The sequence below is a fragment of the Hemibagrus wyckioides genome, linkage group LG22 (genome assembly GCF_019097595.1).
Source record: "Hemibagrus wyckioides isolate EC202008001 linkage group LG22, SWU_Hwy_1.0, whole genome shotgun sequence".
Classification (NCBI taxonomy): domain Eukaryota; kingdom Metazoa; phylum Chordata; class Actinopteri; order Siluriformes; family Bagridae; genus Hemibagrus; species Hemibagrus wyckioides.
The window spans coordinates 10272027-10290308 of record NC_080731.1 but is presented as its reverse complement, the minus strand read 5'-3'; positions in this window follow the sequence as shown (position 1 = coordinate 10290308).

Below are 18282 nucleotides of genomic sequence, written 5' to 3'. Positions count from 1 at the left end.
TGGAAAGAAAATGTGTGTGGGGAGAAAGGGGTTATTGTTCTAAGCCTACTGTCCTGAAAAGCATTACAAGCTATAAACAAATAGATGAGTTCACACCACAAATGCTATACAATGACTTGTGTACACATGTAGGTTGCCAAACTCATATCTTTCTACTTCTGATATAAAAAAGGCATTGTGAATGGGTTTTTTTTTTCAGTCAGCTGTTGTACATTTGCAGCGCAGTTGTATGGCTAACATGTCACCACTTTCTCTGCCATGTTTATGAGCAACTCAGCACAGGAGAATACACACATTTATATGGTGTACAGTATACCAATGCTTGGTCCCAAGTGCTTTGAAAGCTTGCTGTTCCAAGAGTTTGCGTAGAGATCCCGTCTTGATGTTGCCTAGAGAGCACTGCTGTTTGCAATTTCCACAAATAATGAGGGGTCTCATACAGAGATGAGTAATGGTTTAGTAGCTCTCCTCTGTGACTCATTCCCACTCGTTCTCGAATGCTAACACACACATATACTTTCTCACACACACACACACATTCAAGCTTGTACCAAAGACCACATTACACCTAAGCACCTTGTCAAAACTTCATGCTGCTGTGAATTATTCTTTCAGCATTCAAATTATTTTACCCCCCTTGAATTATTAGAAAACCCAAACACAAGGGCAAATCTGACAGTGAGTTTCAGCAGATAGTGGCTTCTCACCCTTTGTGTATTTAGCACCGTAAAAAGCCAGAACTTTTTTCATCAGTTATTCTTTAAGCACATTATACAGTAACTACTATGAATGAGCCAGAAAATACAATGAAACTAATAGGAAAGGTATACTAAAGAGCTGAAAGTGTGTGGATGCCAGACCATCACACCCATATACCGTTGCAACAACGTTGGAGTCACATGATTGTCTAGAATGACATTGTATACTGTAGCATTATAATTACCCATCACCGGATCCAAAGAGGCTAAACATGTCTCAACATGAAAATGTTCCTATGTGCAAAGCAAGGTCCATAAAGACATGGTTTTCCAAGGTTTAAGTGGAAATACTTGAGTGGCTTGCACAGAGCCCTGACCTCAACCCCACAGAACACCTTTAGGCCTCCTCGCCAAACATCAGTGACTGACCTCACTAATGCTCTAGAGACAAAATATGCACACTCTCTAAAATCTAGTGGAAAGCCTTCCCAGAAGAGTGGAGCTTATTGTAATAGCGAAACTGCTGTGATGGTTAGGTGTCTACAAACTTTTGGCCATATAGCTAGAGATGTAACACAATGCCATTGTCTTTATATGTACCTGATTAAAACCATGCAGTCCCATCACTCATGCCCATAATTGGCGTCAACTAGAGTTATGTGTGGGACATGTTGTAATCCCTCTCGTACAACGTATGTCTGCAATTTCCAGAAATATAAACAAACTAGTAGTCTAATTTAAACAACTGTGACCCTGACCAGGCAGTTACAAAGGATGAATGAATAAATGTGCTCTTTGTTTGTCCCACAAGCTTCATATCTGACCGTCAGATTGCATCCTCCTTCTCATAGTAAAAAAAAAATTTAAAGAAGTAAAAACTTCCTTTTGTTCTATCTCGCACGGTCCCACTACCAATGTCTAGTCTCCTGTCTAGTCTCAACCGTACATCCTGTGAACCTTTCTGGCAGGAAAGATACCTAATAATGTACCTTCTATATGTCATGTATTATTTTAAACCATACATTATAACATGAAAATAACATAAGTGATGTTAACAAAGTAATTTATGCTTTTTATTAATGTTTTTTTATTCATAAATACTGAAGTTCACAATGACAAATATTTAAACAAATGTCTTATTAATTAATGGCTGTGGTAGTTGATCCCTAGAAGAAAATGAATTGTGAGTATATGACCTTTTGTTTGTGTGTTTGTTTATATGGACTGATTTTTTAAGAGGAAGATAAGCATTAGTTAATCCATATGCACTTGATAAATGTTTAAAGAAACACTAAATAATACTTAGCAAATCGATCATGTAAATTTCACTAATTCCCGGATTCTTCATCCATCAAGCAAAACCATTACCAGATTGCTTTTTATCCAAAGAAAGGGCTTACTCTCTCTGTCTGGCAAACACTCTTCTCCTCAAATGAGTCAAGGAACCGCACAATGGAGCTTCCTTTCTTTTTTCCCACTCTGTCTAATAAGCTAATTGCATTCATGCCAGCTTTCCAAGTACACAATTGAGTTGTCATCAGCTCTTGTTTACTCTTAGTAAATTGCATGGAATGAAATGGCTCAGTTTGTTAATTGTACAACAGCAAAGAAAATCTCATTAGTGATTAAAACAGAACTGTTTACTGAATCTATGTGGTACAAAACAAGGGAGTGGTGGCATTAATGTCTGTAGGAAAAAAAATGATGAAAGTAGTTAAACTAACACAACGCCCAGTGCCAGACATGATTGTGTGTTCTTTCTGAGCAGTAATTCAGTCACTTGACTATTTTTCGCATTAATAAGTCTCAATGACATTTCCATGCATTTCTTTCCAAGAAGTCCTCGGCTCAAGTTTGAGGATTGGTTGTTGCAACTGCCATGGCTGCTAAATGATTATGTCATTTGGGAGGCCAGTTGGAGAGGAAGATAGTGCTAAAGACAAGGTATAAAGAATAAAATGCTGGGAGAAGTTTCTAGCAAAAACAAAGCGTTAAGACTTATATTTCTTTGTAATTAACTACGTAGAATATTTCTGTCTTCAGCCTGTCTTCTATTTCTATTCTATGTCATGCTGTTTTTATTAATGATCTATTAAATTATATTCAATTCAATCAGATGAACAGTTCTGGTATCAATCCTTTTTTACACCGTGTAATTCAACACTTTCAAAGACTATTTATAAGATGATCCCAATACAATCTTGGTTGAATTCTATGACAGACCATGTGATAACACGTTCTCCAGGTCAAATTATACAACACGTTACTAACGTTAAACCTAAAATTAAAGAAAAGTAGTTATTATGCTTAAATCATCATTCGGCACGGACCTTTTGCAGGTCAAAAATGGAGTCACATAAACATGAATAAGCCTTTCGTATAATAGTAATAATATTATGCCTAGAGAAAGCGTGTTTACAGAATGGCCATTCCACGTCCTCTTCTATTCAGCCAACAATATGAGCAGGGACAGGAATGTAAAGCTAAGGTATCGTTTCCCCTCCAAAAGTACTGGAGCAACAATTTTATGCCAATTTTATGTTTTTTACTATGTACCTAAATACATTTAGATTTGAATTCAAAAGATAAGTATGAGACAATAGAACAGAATTTCAGCTATAACCCCCTGATATTTATATCCAGATGTGTTAAACAATTTGAAACATGGCACCTTCTGTTTAAACCCACCAATTTTTGGTTGAGCAAAAATATTGGACTGTATTGCGACTGTGTCTTGTTGGCCAGGTGACCCTTGTTAGATTTGTTTGACTGATTTTTAATTAATTAAAAGCTCTAAATGTCTATTCTTGGTTTGAGCCCTAGGTTTCTCCTGGAAATACTACATTTGTTAAAAAAGGATAAACCAACATGAGAACCAGAGAGATGAATATGCGAGAAAATCAGGCCATTATGAAGCAAAGAGGGAACAGTTATCACAGCCATTGTACAAGCTCTGTGAATAGCTGATACAACTATTTGGAATGTCCTAACAAGGAAGGAAATCACTGATGTAGTAATAATCAGACATCAAACAGGTCAGCCAATGAAATGAAACAGCCAGTGACATTGTCAGTGACCTTCAGAGAGCAGGGGTAAAAGTATCACAAACCACTGTTTGAAGAAGACTTTGAGAGCAGATATATAGAGGCCACAAGATACCACATACTATAAGATGCAAACCATTCATCAGCAGAAAGAATTGGAAGACCAGATTGGAATTTGCAAAGAAAAAGAGAGATGAGCCACAAAAGTCTAAACCCAAGATTAACCTCTTTTCATTTGAATTTTTATTGATGATGATGATGATGATGATGGTGGCAGCAGAATGAGTTCAGAAGCTTCAGAAAACAAAAACTGCCAATTTAGAGAAATACATCCAATCTAATTGAGAGGACTCTCATCATGCAGCAAGAAAATGACCCAGAATACATCGCTACAAAGCCTTAACCCAAATCAAAATGTATTTCACCTCATGAAGTGAGAAACTAGTTTTTGAAACTAGTCAAAATTTTGCTGACCTAAATATCGGGCAGTCTGCCACCAAAGGTGGCATGTTCTAAGATGTTAAACATATCTAGATTTAAAATAATGATATTTTATCTAATATTCATCTCAAACCCAAATGTCTTTAGTGTATAGTAAAAAACAAAAGGATTGTCCTGGTCTTTTTTAATACTTTTGGAGGGGACTGTGTTGTAATTAATGAAATTACGTTGTATTTATATTTGTGTATAATCCTATGCTGTCCTATTTAGTGGCTTTCAGATAAACTTTGTAGCAGTGGTCACACTGAGCTTTTAATCAACATTTTCTGACACTGCCAGAATTTTGTCAGCTGTCCTTGGTCACAGTGGTGCTAATTCAGCTGCTGTTGAACCTGTCATGTTATTCATTCTAAGACTGCTGATTTCAACTTACAAACAAAGGCTTATTTTGCAATGTGTCTCTGAAATAAAAGCGTGGGCCAAAAATCACACCTTGTAAGCCCAGCTTTATTCATGCCCTAGCAGTCTTTGAATATTCAATATAAAAAAAAATTACTAACCAGGTGACTTTGGTGACGACAATTTAACGGACCCTAGACTGCAATAAACCTTCTGTGCTATGTAATGGAATGGGTTATTTGAGATATGTCTCTAGTTAAATCCAGAGGTGGTCTCTGTTTTTGCAAGGTATGGTAACACTGAGTTACTGTGTGTCAGAGTAGCAGTAGAAGACTTTACTTTCTAAAACCTTTGTTCTATCGCCAGGTCTGCTGACTTCAGCTCTTGGCAGAGTGGTCCTTCATCTGCCTTAAAGAGCCTAGTCTTAGCAGTAGCAATTTTCTGCAGGTAATTGTACTTCGAGTTTTGTGTTTTGCCAGCTCAAATCTCAAAAAAAAGTCTTCGTTCAACAAGACGTGACAACATCTTAAAATGGTAGTCCAATGATGGAGTAACAGAAATCCCAGGCATATAAAGTCAAGACATTACCTTAATTTAGCTGGACAGCCTAGCTACATGGATCACTGGTAATCTGTCACATAATAAAATAATTTAATGCACTGGAGCTTCCAGAAAATGAAAGCTCTGAAATTAAGCATGAAGTACCTCTGTGTTTATTTATTTTTTAATAATTAACCCATTAAGTCTATCTATTTATTTAAACATTTTGTAAACAGGTGGCTTAAGACTACGTGACCTCTGAGATGACAAAAAAAACAGTTTCCTTAAAAGTCTTCCTAAATAGACTGGGCAATTACTGGCTGTGTCATTCTAACTGAAAACTGTTTGTTTGGGCATTTAATTTGCAATAGGAATTGTTTTAAGTGAAACCACATTAAATATATATTCAGAAATAAATGTATACCTGGGTAGACACTATTTTTTATTTGCGAATTTGACAATATCTTGGATTTAAAAGCTGTAACTAACCCTAGCTTTTTAATAAATTCACATTCAATTGCATGTGAAAAGTCCCTTATCTTTTAAAGGCTTAGACTAAAATATCTTTTAATGGCTTAGACTAAACTAAAGCCATACTCCCTATAGTATCATAAGACAAAGATTATTGTTAAATGGTAGCTTGAGGATTGCTTTGAGAACTTTCTCTATCAGTTAAGATGATCTTACCTTTACAATGCTTTTGGGAAACCTAAATTAAATCAGTAACAGCAGTCTGAAAAAGTTTGGTCAACATGGACTGACTAGATGGGCCACAGATGGGCCAGTCTGCCCAGACTTTAACTCGCACATAAAAAGATGTCATAGGTCTACCTTTGATAGATTCTTGTCTGCTTTGATTGGGCCTCTAATTCTAAGGGGGGTCCTTTTCTTTTCTTTTCTTTTCTTTTCTTTTTTGTTCTCTTTTCTTTTTTGTAGATGAATAAAACTGTCATCTTCAAACGGATATGTAAGAAAAAAAAATATTCATGCTAGCTGAAAGAAAAAAAAAGGTTTGCTGAAGATAAATGCCAACAATGTGGTGTTAGGAGGACTTTTGCTGGCCAAGATTGGTTCCACATGCCCCTATAGAGGGAAGAGTCATTGCAAATCAATACAAAGACTAATATATAATTGCTGGTGGGTGTGGTCTCTTCCTGGATGAGCCCGCCCCTACACAACACAAGGGCTCGCTGACTGATTTGATTATGATGAAAATGATCCAAAACATATGCTATGGCATCCAATCTCATTCCAGTTGAACACCTATGGGAGATTTTGGAGCAGCATGTTAGACCTTTCTACCACCATTTACAAAATCAACTAAGGTAATATCTTTTGGTAATATGTTTTGCTTTTTTTTTTTTATCCATACAGTACAGTTCCAGGGACATGTAGAATCTATGCCAAGGTGCACTGAAGCTGTGAAGGTCAGCCAACATCTTACGTTGTTGTTTATACCACAAATCTGCCTGAATGTTTTAAAAATGTAGTTAAGAACATAGAAATTAGCTGTTAAAATTTTCATTGGAACTTTAGGTTACAACTACAAACATGCCTATGTCCTCTGTTCATTTAAGAGGAACTGAGCCAAAGCGCGTAATGTACTTACACTAAGAACTTAACATTCCACAGTGTTTCCATTTCATGTGGAGCAAGATCCAAAAGATGCAACTACCAAGTAGGTTTGTTTTGTTTTGTTTTAATCTAAATTATCACAAATATCCTGTTATTTGCTACATTTTATTGAATTTGTTGTATACAATTGTATTAATTGTTGACATGAACTATTTGAATCTGAAATTTATGTTAAAAAGCTACTGAGTGTCAATGTCTAGTGACTGATGTCCGAGACAATGTCTGTATTGTTATTAACAGGAACGTGTTTCTTTAGTTTGTGTTCTTCCTTCATGAATGCAGCTATTCCACTTCGTGCTTGAGAACGGCAATGAAATGCTAATGACAGCCCAGCAAAACAGAAGGTGGTGTGGTGCTAAATCTTCAGTGGAGCTAGCACAAGGTCACAGTCCCATAGTAATAAAGGTTCACGTTCAAACATAATCATTATAGACCTTTCATTTTTACTCATGACTATCACTGTCATGGGAGGTTTTACACCTGGTTTCCCTTCTACATACTTTCAATGGCATGTGGAATGCAGTCTTCTAAACATTATCTGCTTCACTACTGTCTAACTTACATGGTGAACAAATTTAAAATAGGCAACACAAGCTGCAAATTGTCATGCATCTGCGTCACGCCCATATCAACACACAGCCAGCACTCGACACACACTCGGCACCCGGCTGAGTAATAGGAACCTCTGTGTCATCTGTGTTTAAACTGAGTGAGACGTGTTTGTGACAGCATGTCTCCTCTTCTTGAGCAGAGACAGCCATCTTGACAGGATGCACTGACTCGACTCTCAGACTCGAAAGGATGACCACTGCCAACACCCATACAAACGTACCTACGGAAACACACCCCCACACTGAAATGAGATAGAAGTAATCATTTATCCTCACACTTACTCGTCTGTGACTTGAAGTATATCTAGCCCAAGTGCAAACTCTTGTAAGTGCCAACCCCTACTTCATCCACCTACACGATGTTGCCAAGCCACGGAGCGCAGCCAAGAAAACATACAACTCCCATTTTCAAAAACATAAACATTCAGAATATAAAATGCTTTCGATGGCTTCACAAAACTGTCTAAACATTAATCTTTCCACATATTCAGTTTATTTTTCTTTCTAATTGACACCCCTTAGCTGGCATGCATGTGCAGTATATACAGTCCAATCTTTAAGTAATATGAGCGTGTTTGTTGCGTCACCTGTGAAATCTAGCTTTTTGAATATGGAGTCAGAGAATCATTATAAAGTTAAAAGAAGTCTGTCAACTTTAATTGGAAAGCATGTCCATAAATGTCTATATAGTATAGAAATCACATTTTTTCCCTCTGTATGAGGTAAGAAATAAAACAGAATTGTGCATGCTGTAATAAGAAAATAATCACAAACACAATGTTGCTTTTCCCCAAAGTTAATTATCAAATAACAAGAACCTGCTTTTAAACATATCTAATTACATTTAATATTGTGGAACATGCATGAAACCAGTTAGCATCTGTTATTTACTTTGTAATAGATATAATCGTTTGCTCCTTCACTAGTCTCTCTTTTTCTTTCTCTTGAAGTTAATAAGACCGCAAATGCAGGTTATGTTACAGAACAACTCCAAAGCTCAAAGCCCTATGTCTGAATTCTTTCCTGTGTCGTAAAACTTAAAGGAACAGCTTTGCACTTCCAAAAATGCTAAATAAACATCTCCTTACAACAACTATACTATATTATGCTGTTTATGTACAGCATTACTCTGATAAAATGATAAAGTATTGAAAAAACTCATTGTTATAACGTGGATCAACGGAATTACCAATACAAAAAAGTGTGCTTTTCCACAGAACCAGGATGGACTATCAATGGACTATCCCAATTTTATAAAAATAACAGATGAGATGACAGCAAAGAGCACCATGACACAAACTAGACACATACCTACATCATCCAGAATCAGAAATTTGCCTTATCAATGGTCATGGTATAAAATATCAATAACAAGCATTGCCATGTGGTGTCATTAATTCAAAGTCAATACAAAAGTGAAAGAACTTTGTCTTTTTTATTTTAAACTGAGAAGTATTACATTACAAATCTAGAAAAAAAGAAACATGCTCATATTTAAAATACATTTAGTGAGATATTCCTTTGATCATCACTGTTCAGTATCAAGGCAAACTTTGACTACATATCAAATTCCCCTTCATTATCATTAATAATAATAGTAGTAGTAGCAGTAGCAGCAGCAGCAGTAGCAATAGCAGTGGTAGTAGCAGTAGTAATAGTAGTTATAGTAGTAGCAGAAGCAGCAGCAGTAGTAGATGCCGTAGTAGTAGTAGTTGTAGTAGTAGTTGGCGGTAATGGTGGCGGCGGCGGTGGCGGTGGTGGTGGTGGCGGTGGCGGTGGCGGTGGTAGTGGTGGTGGTGGTATTGGCGGTGGCAGCGGCGGTGGTGGTGGTGGTGGCAATGGCGGCGGTGGTTGTGGTAATGGTGGCGGTGGTAATGGTGGTGGTGGCAATGGCGGTGGTGCTGGCGGTGAAGTGGTGGTGGAAGCGGCGGCGGTGGTGGTGGTGGTGGCGGTGGTGGCAGAGCGGTGGTGGTGGTGGTAATGGCTGAGCGGCGGCGGTGGTGGTGGTGGTGGCAGAGCGGTGGTGGTGGTGGTAATGGCAGAAGCGGCGGCGGTGGTGGTGGTGGCGGTCGTTGGCAGAAGCGGCGGCGGTGGTGGTGGTGGTGGCGGTGGTGGCAGAGTGGTGGTGGTGGTGGTGGTGGCAGAGCGGTGGTGGTGGTGGTAATGGCTGGAGCGGCGGCGGTGGTGGTGGTGGTGGCAGAGCGGTGGTGGTGGTGGTAATGGCAGGAAGCGGCAGCGGTGGTGGTGGTGGCGGTGTTGGCGGAGCGGCGGCGGTGGTGGTGGTGGCGGTGGTGGCAGAGTGGTGGTGCTGGTGGTGGTGGTGGTGGCGGTGGTGGCAGAGCGGCGGCGGTGGTGGTGGTGGTGAGTGGTGGTGGAAGCGGCGGCGGTGGTGGTGGTGGTGGCGGTGGTGGCAGAGCGGCGGCGGTGGTGGTGGTGGCGGTGGTGGCAGAGTGGTGGTGGTGGTGGTGGTGGTGGTGGCGGTGGTGGCAGAGCGGCGGCGGTGGTGGTGGTGGCGGTGGTGGCAGAGTGGTGGTGGTGGTGGTGGTGGTGGTGGCGGTGGTGGCAGAGCGGCGGCGGTGGTGGTGGTGGTAGAGTGGTGGTGGGAAGCGGCAGCGGTGGTGGTGGTGGTGGCGGTGGTGGCAGAGCGGCGGCGGCGGTGGTGGTGGTGGTGGTGGCAGCGGCGGTGGTGGTGGTGGTGGTGGCAGAGCGGTGGTGGTGGTGGTAATGGCAGCAGCGGCGGTGGTGGTAATGGCAGGAAGCAGCGGCGGTGGTGGTGGTAGCGGTGGTGGCAGAGCGGCGGCGGCGGTGGTGGTGGTGGTGGTGGCAGCGGCGGTGGTGGTAGTGGTGGTGGCAGAGCGGTAGTGGTAGTGGTAATGGCAGAGCGGCAGCGGTGGTGGTAATGCAGAGCGGCGGCGGTGGTGGTAATAAGCAGAATGGCAGAGCAGCAGCGGTAGTGGTAGGTGGCGGTGGTGGCAGAGCGGCAGCGGTGGTGGTAGCGGTGGTGGCAGAGTGGTAGTGGTGGTAGCGGTGGTGGCAGAGCAGCGGTGGTAGTAGTAGTAGTAGCAGTGGTAGCAGAAGCAGCAGCAGCAGTAGTAGTAGTAGTAATAGCTGAAGCAGCAGCAGTAGTAGTAGTAGTAGCAGAAGCAGTAGTAGTAGTAGTAATAGCAGAAGCAGCAGCAGTAGTAGTAGTAGCAGTGGTAGCAGAAGCAGCAGCAGTAGTAGTAGTAGTAGCAGTGGTAGCAGAAACAGCAGTAGTAGTAGTAGTAGTAGTAGTAGCAGAAGCAGCAGCAGTAGTCGTAGCAGCAGCAGTACTAGTAGTAGCAGTAGTAGTAAATAGAAAAAACATTGATTTCTTCAACTACACAAATTCAATAAAGCTTTCAAGAAGCAAAGCCCATGTCCAACAAAAATATACACAATATCCTTAGATTTTGTCAAAGCATTAAGTTGTCTAGATTTACCAGAAAGAAGGGCAGCTTTGGCTGAGGGATTGGGCAAAGTCCAGACCCAATTCATACAGAACACAGACTAAGCCTGAGGGCTTAGAGAAGATGTGCTGGAAGCCTCTTTGGAACATTTCTGTCAGGTGCTTAAATAAATTACACTGCCACAGTTTGTGTTTCTGTATGCGTATGTTTGTGTGTCTGAGAAAGTTTCACAACAGACGATAGTCACACTGTTAAAATGATTGTGTAACCCTTCAAGTCTTCTAGGACAAGGGCAACTAAACTTTGTTTCATTTTTGGAAGGAGTGTGGGTGGCTTTCCAACAGAGGAGAGTCTTAGATAGAGATAAAGATAGAGGGCTTTGCAGTTTCTCAATAACATGTATTTTTGTCTAATAAACTTCAGGAAAGGGAAGAGAGGCTTGTGAGGAGATGTTTATAACTGTTATTATGTAAATGATAACAGGAAATACTTGTTTTGCTAAAGGATTAAACTTACAATGTTCCTTTCTTTCATATATAAAATGTGTTGTGTCAGCAAATTGCTGTGGCGTTAAAAGAATTCAATATAATCACCTTTGGGCAGCATAGGGCACTGGTGGCTCAGTAGTAGGTTTCTCGCCTACTATGTGGAAGGCCCGGGTTAGATTTCCAAACCCCTAAATGCCCAAACCCCAGCAACTGGATGCAGTGCCGGTCCCAAGCCCGGATAAAAATGCTAGGGTTGCATCAAGAAGGGCATCCAGCTTAAAACCTGTGCCAAGTTGTTGTGTGGACCAGTTGGTCTGCTGTGGCGACCCCTCACACATTTAGGGAGCAGCTGAAAGATCAACAATACCTTTGGGAAGCATCATACCACCCTGTGGTTGATACTTGTCCATAACAGCACATCCATTCCAGTTTGAAATAACTAAGGATTCATTTAAATTAATCACTTTCTTCTTTTTACAAACCTGCTTTGTGACACTGAATATAAGCTGAAATATATCAGTACAATAATGGCCTTCCATGTCTGCCACTATTTTTCATATTCACAAGAACAACAGAGAGCAAGGAAAGCCTGCCCTAAATGCCTCCCACTTCCTAGAAATATATTTGGATCTGTAAACAAATTAACATGTTACTCAAATTAAAATGTTCATTATCTAAAAAAAAAAGCATGTACTTTGGGGTCCATTTAATAAACCACATGGCATTCTTTTATTTCTTACCATTATATATGGCTGTCTTGTGTGAGAAAGAAACAAAGATTGTTTTCTTTGTTTGTGGTCATCACCATTTCCCTAACAGAAATCTTCACTGTTCCTCTAAAAGCATCCGTGATGACCTTTATCAGAGTGAGGGTAGGAGGTGATATAAGGTCAGGCTGACAGTGGCATGACAAAATGTAGGTGTAGAAGGAAGGAAAACTGCCTCCGGTGAAAATGTGACTATAAGACATAGTGGGAGCTGTAGCAAAAATGCCATTGTTACAGCATAAATCTTTTGTGGTGTGTTTGAATCACTATTGTTAAGTATTAAAAATGGGTGTATTGTTTCTTGTTGTGTCTTCATTTTTGCACATTATACACACTCCCGCACAACCACAATAAATTTGCAGCACAAATTTGCAGCTTTTTGACTTTTTGGGAACATGTAGAAAAGCTACGTTGTCACTGCCTTTGTCAAAATAAGTCATTTTGTAATTCTTGTACAAATTGGAGTCTGAAAGTCACCCATATTTCTTGGTTTATGCAAGTGCATAAGTGGTTTTTCACATACTTTGCACATACTTTGCAGATTAATTAAAATTACCAGTGTATAATTCACACCAATAACATTGTAAGATTTTTCCTAACTAGAGGTGTCTTAGAGTTTTTCTACAGCATCTAGACCCTCACCATTAATACTTCCTTTTTATGGCTGAAAAACATCAGGGGATAGGAAATACGGACCAAAGATACTTTGTTCATGTCAAACTGCATTAAAATTTCTGATTGTAATTATTTTATTGAAGCACACTGCATGTTTGGGTTAAAATAGCACTTGATTTAGCATGTCCTATGTCCTACTATTTAGCTTTTTATTATTGTAGCATCTCAATAAATGGGACGGTTGCGTCAGGAAGGGCACCCGGCATAAAACCTGTGCCAAATCGAAACATGCGGACCAAATGATCCGCTCTGGCTACCCCAAACAGGGAGCAGCTGAAAGAAGAAGAACAACAGCAACAAATTGTAGTATCTCAAGCTATTTTTTTATTGAGATACTACATCGAGGTCATGAAACATTATGTTCGCCAGGATGTAGGCTATTGTATTGTGTTTTTAATTCAGTATTTTTTGTTGGTAAATTACATACTGTTCAAATAGCACTAGATGTGAGGTCTGAATATCAGTGTGGGCAATTTTGCCATTAACTTCTCACTATAGCTCATCTTGGAAGCCCATCCTCATCTAGTATCTTTAGTATATTCATGTTTCCCCATATGCTACAGCCACACACTTGAAATAAACAGCCTATCTAATGCTATTTGTATCAACATGGAAAGAAATTCAGTATCATTCATCTCAACAACGGATGTACCAATCACTCCAGGCTAAATTTGCATGGGAATGTGGGAGCCTTGTTTCTCCATGCTGAAAATAGGCTGATATCTTAAAGATACCAGAGGTTAAGTTTAAGCATGTGTCTGTGTATGTGGAGTGTGGCATTGTTACAGAAATCGGTACGTTGAACTGAAAGTGTGTCCTCTCATTCAGTTTATCCACAGTACAGAGGATGCAGATAAACATATAGGGCACAATGCCAAAATCTCTGGCACTTTACTTATTAGCTTCAACAAGCTCTAGTTATTTTACTTCCTTCTTGGACATAACAGCTTCGACACTGGTGGTGGTATAGAATATTTCCTGGATAAAAAATACAAACTACAGATTAAAGATTATATAAGTTGTGGTTATGTATGCAATCATCATTTTTGTACCATCAAACATTCCGCCCCAGGTTGTAACACTACAAAATGTGGAAATGTTCAAGGGGTGAATATTTATGCAAGGCACTGAGACAAAAGAGCATTGTAATATTTTTTCAGAGCATTAATCCACATTATTGGTTTAACATCCAGGTTTTTACATGAATTCTGCTGAACACAAATAAATGTTCTTGTTTTCTTAAACTTTTCTTTAGACCATTTGTATTTTGCACTACTTATACAAAGTCCAGACAATGCTCGCAAAAAAAAAAATGAGTACTCCTCATTATGAATTAGTCCTCTTCTGGGTGGAAATATTCAGCAGTTAATCTTTTATTCATCATTCTTCATCTTTTCCACACAGATCTTCCAAATGCTAAAAGTAAAAGTGAAATATCTATGCTTGAATTTAAATATGAAAAACATCATTCACAGCCTTTCACAGATCTTCCACTGCAAAGGGCTTGGGCTCGTGGGCTCCAAGGGCTCCATTAAATTGTCTATGAATGGTTTATATGGAAGGAGTAAAACATGATGTGGTGTGTTTATAGTTAAATAATCAACAGTGCAGAAGGGCAGTGTAGCACAAAGTGAAGCAGAGTTACTGTTAACAAATGAAAGTAGATTATTTTCCAATGTCAGTAATGTTTAGAAATATTTTTTTTTCTAATCCACAGCAATTTGTCAGCAATTTACATTTTTTCCCTATTTATTAATCTATGACTTGTCATGTTTCGTAACCATTTTTGTTTAAATGTAATGCTGTGGAACATCAGCTTGAAAAATATATAGTATAAGGTTCCCTGTTCTAAGGTTTATGTTAATCTGTATGTTATCAGATTTAGATTACATGGAACATACACTATACAACTAATCGGCCCCTACTATAGTAAATTAATAAATATAATGGTCAGCAATCTGCCCATTATATTGTCAGAGTGCTTTTATAGAAAATGAATCAACACCCTCTGTGGTAACCTGTGAAATCTTCTTAAATGTATTAGTGTTGAATTAATTCAACATTTGTCATTCAGTTTAACTCAGCATTATTGGAATAGTTTCAGTGCTGGTTGTCATCCATTAGTCTGTCATCACATAAGGAAACTGTGTGAATTACTTCAAAACAGGTGAAGCAAGGTGGCGCTTGGATCCCCTGGGTGTCTTTGGGTGTTTTCATAGCCCTCATCAGCTGTTCATCACCAGTGTTGTTCTTGACACATCAGAGACAGTGCCGCCATTTGAAGAAGCTGAAATCACAGCAGTAAGAGCCCTTAAACAAACACATCTGAAATTCCTCAAAGGATCTGCATATGCTGTTTTAGGGAACACACAGCATTTGGCACAATAGCCACTACGATAAATAAGATCTTACTAAAATATCTTCTTTTCTGTTAGATTTCTGAGATCTGTCACTCTGGCCTTGACAATTAAAGGACCACTCTGGATGGAAAATGATTGTAATGATTGAAATGATTGTAATGATTAGTTAAGCACCGGTGTATAGTGAAAAGGGTATATATATATATATATATATATATATACCCTTTTCACTATACACCGGTGCTTAACTAAATGTTTGCATGAAGCTGTCATTACTTTAACGGATTATACACTTTTACACAAGAAATACAAGGATGTATAAGTCAGTGAAGCATACAGGAAGTAGCTGCCATTATCTTACTCTTTTACACTGTCACACGCCTAATGAGTACAACTTATACACCCCATTCCCAAAAGACAGCTCATCCTATCACCATACACACTTATTCATTTAATCTCTTGACTTTCTGCCTTCTCACATACACACACATCTGTGGAAACACACCAAGTGGCCTGAGGTTTGTGGATTCTCTGGTTAATTCCCTGCTGTGTCATAAGAACGGGTTTGTTTGACAAAGCTCAATTTGTCAAATCCCCCCTCAAACCAGTAGATTCAATCTCTTGCACACTCAAGGCCAGGGTGGTCCAAGCTCTCCGGCTGCCTTTGGTGAGCTTTGTGGAAGTAAATACTGTAAATAAAGCCTCCTCACCTGGCTTGTTTCCTTTTATCTGGTAATCTGGAAACCATGTCATAGAGAGGATGTACTTCATATGTCTTCTGCGATTATAAATTGGGAATGATGATATGTGAACTTCGTTTTGATATATGAACTGAATTTCCTAAGGACAAAACATCATTTAATGTCACATTTGTTTCAGAAGCATCATGACAGGTGATAGATGATTCATATTGCCAAAATGTTGCATGTGCTATCTGATATGGGGATAAGTGACCATGTCAGAAGTGAGCTCCTGAAAAAAGGCAGTGATAAGAAAAGACACAAGCACTAAACTTTTGAACTGTAACAAGTCTTTACATAAATTTGCATTTGTTTGGGTCCAAATCTATGGTGGTAATGGGGGTCATGAGAACAGACAGTAGAGGAAAGAGGTGCATGCTGAGGTTGTGTTTGTTTTAGGACCAATCTTGTCACTTGGCTCAAGGGACATTTGGGGTGGAGCTCCGTGGGTGGCCTTGTCATCACATTCACTCCCACACAGACTCTCTCTCTCTCTTTTACAAACAGACAGACACATGCACCCACACAATTAGCCCTATCAGTGACATGCGTAAAACCAGCTATTTTTATGGACCCACAGTTCTGCTATCAGGTCACTGTTTTGATGGCTACCATCTGCAATAGTTGTAATAATACCAAGATAACAGTGTGGGTCAAAGGAAAGGCACTAAAGGTACTGTCTTGCAGTATGTATGTCAGTTGGTCAACATAAAACCAATGATAACACAACAGTTCAGTGCTTCAACATGTATAGCAGCTTGTTCTTGTCCACCAGGTGGGCTGGAGGTTTCATCAGATTTATCACCAGCATCATAGGTCCTATTCATCAGTAACATCTGGTCCACAAACAGACAAGTCATGTATTGTGAGCGTAGCTTTTAAGAAGCCTGCATGTGAGTTTATATCTTGGTGGGGAACTAATGTGTGACAGTTTTGACAGGAATCTCTGAAAAGAATATTTGTCAGGAATATCTGACCTTGTGGGGACATTTGGTTGGTTGATGTTTTAACAAAATGGCTGAAAGAAAGAAAGAAAGAAAGAAAGAAAGAAAGAAAGAAAGAAAGAAAGAAAGAAAGAAAGAAAGAAAGAAAGAAAGAAAGATTGGACGAACAAAAGAAATGATGGATGAATGAAAGAAATGATGGATAAAAGAAAGAAATGATGGATAAATGAAAGAAATGATGAATGAAAGAATGAATCTAAAATGTTTCTGTTGGTCATTTGGGTTTTGGGTTAAGACTTAGGTTACTGTTAATTAGCTGTAGTTTTGTCAGTGGAAGGTCCTTATAAAGATAGTATGACAAAGGTCATATCAAATCAAATAACATAACTTTAAAATTACCAGCACTTAACTCTAATAATAAATGTCTAAAGATGAGACAAGTATGAGACCATTTCTTAGCAATTCTACAGCAACTTAGTAAAAAGCAATAATGAATAATTAATTTTTCCCTAACATTATGCAGTATTTGTGCTCTGGTCTAAACTATGTAGTTCCATCTTTGTCGCAATGAAATCTACAGCTTTAGAACTTATTTAACAAATAATCATGACTAAGGAATTTTTTGAGATTTGGTTAAACATTTATTGACTGCCCGATCATCTGCCCTTAAACTTTTATTATATTTTATAGTATGACTATAAAACATTAACAGAAAATAGTGAATAAATGTGTTCTGCATTTTTATTTATTAGCTCTTGTTCATCTAATATAGTATCCCACATTAGATTCCTGTTCACAGCTATATAGGTTAAGATCCACTTGATACTGGATATTTTTTATAATAAAAGAAAGCAAATGATAACATGCCAAGTTGATTTATAGGTCAGTTCTGAAATTTTAGACCTTCTGATCTTTACTCATTCATTATTGTATACCTCATAACCCCTACAAAAAGTAATCTATAAATGCTTTCCTCTTGCAAAAACTACAACTGGATAGCAGCTGATAATAATAGATAATGAGAGTCTTTATCCCATTAGTGAACCTCTGCAGATTATCTGTGTTAAAGCATGTTAAACGGGCAGGATGGAGGGGGGTGGATGGGGTTACAGGAGTTTAACGTGGACGGCATCAGCTGCTCCCCAGCTGTTATCAAAGGCTCTGTAAAAGGAGAGTCCCAATTATCCCAGCCCAGAGGCATACATAGGGCTACACATCCGCCCAAGCACAGATCTGTCACCAGTCTGTGCAGTCTTTCATCTGGCCAATAAGAGAACAGAAGGAGGAAAGCCCAGGTGTCTCTTACCCAGGGTTGAGCTGGAAGCTCATATTGTACCTTTACCTGTAGATCTATACAAACCTATACAAGAAGTTCATATGCACCTGGTTGGCAGCCATGAGAGCAAACACTTAACGTTTTGTTTTTTAGTATACAGCGCTACAGTGCATGCACACCTGGAACCTGAGACTAAATCACTTCTCTTCCCAGATGTTCCTCAAGACTGTCCCCTT